A 2,092-nucleotide genomic window follows, 5' to 3' on the forward strand; every position below is an offset into this window, starting at 1 on the left:
TCGAGCCCCGCATCGGGCTCTCTGTTCAGCAAGGAGCCTGCTTCCTCTTCTCTCTGCCTGCCTCTCTGCTGACTTGTGATCTCTGTCTGTCAAATAAATAAATAAAATCTTTAAAGAAAAAAAATCAGTTCGATGTTAGGTGGTTGGTTGTGAGAGAGAGGAGGGGGCGCTGAGGATAACCCTTTGGCATTTGAATGAATGATGACACATTAACCTTGACATAGAGTGGAAGAAGAAGAGCAATTCAACAGGAGAGGCAATACATGTGTAGGGAAAAATGTTACACATGCATTTATTCATTTGGCCACAACTTTTGAGCATCTGCTTTGTGCCACGCACTCTTCCAGATGCTGGATATATGACATGAACAACAACAAAAAGACATAGAATTTGAGGGGATTCAAGATAATAAGCACAAGCCAATAAATATGATTTTAGGTGCTGATAAGATCTTTTGAAAGTAGAGAAGGCAGGGAGTGAAAGGATGGTAAGGGAGGCTAGGATAGTCAGAGAAGGACTCAAGATTGATGACATTTGAACAGAAGCTATGTAGTAAAAATAAGTTGACGAATTGCTAAATGAGTATCAAAACAGAAAGGATTACTTCCAGTAAAGGAGATGGTATTTGTGCTGGCCTTCACCGGAAGTTTATGGGTAAAGATTCCTGGAGAGGGTCAATCCAGATAAAAGGAAGGGTGTGCACCAAAACTGGGAAGTCCATACTACACTCAGAAAATAACCAGTTAATTATTATATAATAGAGATAAGTAGGGTCAGAATGTGTCAGTATTTGAATGCCATATTACTATCTGGACTTATTCTCTACTCTTAGGGAGTCACCAAAAATTTATGAGCAGGAGTGTGACATGTTCAGAAGTGTGCTTTAAAAAAAAAAAAATCACCTTTTATGAATGGATTGGAGAAGGAAAAAACACCAGTTTGAAACCTATTGTAGTAGCCCAAGTGAAAGGTAATGAGACACAGAGTAGAAATAGATAGAATATCTTATAGAATATATAATATATAAGAGCTGATATGAAAATAAGATCACCATGGTTTTGTTTTGCTTTTTTAAAATGTAAGGCCCAAAAGAGAGGCAAAAATACTGAGTTCATATGTCTGGGAAGATCTAATTTTTTTTTTTAAATGTCTGGGAAGAACTTGATGTAACTAACAGAGAAAAATAATAAGAAATCACAAGACAGAAAAAAGTAAATTAGAAGACGTAAAGTGACACCAGTGAGAAGTCCCAGCTTTTCCACAGCAGTAGCTGCAGCTCTGAGATGAAGTGCCTTTACCCTACCCCTACACCTTGCTCTTCTGGAAAGATGAGACTACAATTGATTTTTTTTTTAAGATTTTTTAAATTTATTTGACAGTGAGAGACACAGTGAGAGAGGGAGCACAAGCAGGGGGAGTGGGAGAGGGAGAAGCAGGCTTCCTGCAGAGCAGGGAGCCCCATGTAGGGCTGGATCCCAGGACCCTGGGACCATGACCTGAGCCGAAGGCAGACGCTTAACTACTGAACCACCCAGGTGCCTGACTACAATTGATTTTGAACTAGCTTAATATGATTAAAGCCAGTCTTTCACAAATTTCAGGAAAAGGAAGTAGTGTCTGCTATCTGACAAAATTAGCATTATATACATAATTCTCTGTAGAAAGTGAACCACAGGTCCTATCTTGGCTCTAGGCAACCAGGTCATTGAAAAAGAAACTATTTTCTTAGAAAATTCACCTTAATATAAGCTTATAAATTGCAACATATAGTAATCCTGTGATACATTCCATAATTATGCATCGCGTGCCTGCATAATTTTTCATGAAAAGAAAGTAGTTGAACAAGCTTAAACTGGGTGTGCCCAGAACTAGTGCGTTCTGACCCCAAACAGCACCCTACCAGTACTGAGATGGCCTGGGCCGCAATCGATTTACATCCTCCAACCGGGGAAGCTCTGTGCAGAAGTAAAACTACACTTCCCGGCGATCTCTGCGCGGTTAGGCCCGTAGCGAGAAAGGGCGGGGAACGGGGGGCGTGTCTCTGTGTGAATAGCCTTCCTATTGGTGCGCATTCCAAAGGGTCGTGTAAACT

This window comes from Mustela erminea, chromosome 6 (assembly GCF_009829155.1).
Source record: "Mustela erminea isolate mMusErm1 chromosome 6, mMusErm1.Pri, whole genome shotgun sequence".
NCBI lineage: Eukaryota > Metazoa > Chordata > Mammalia > Carnivora > Mustelidae > Mustela > Mustela erminea.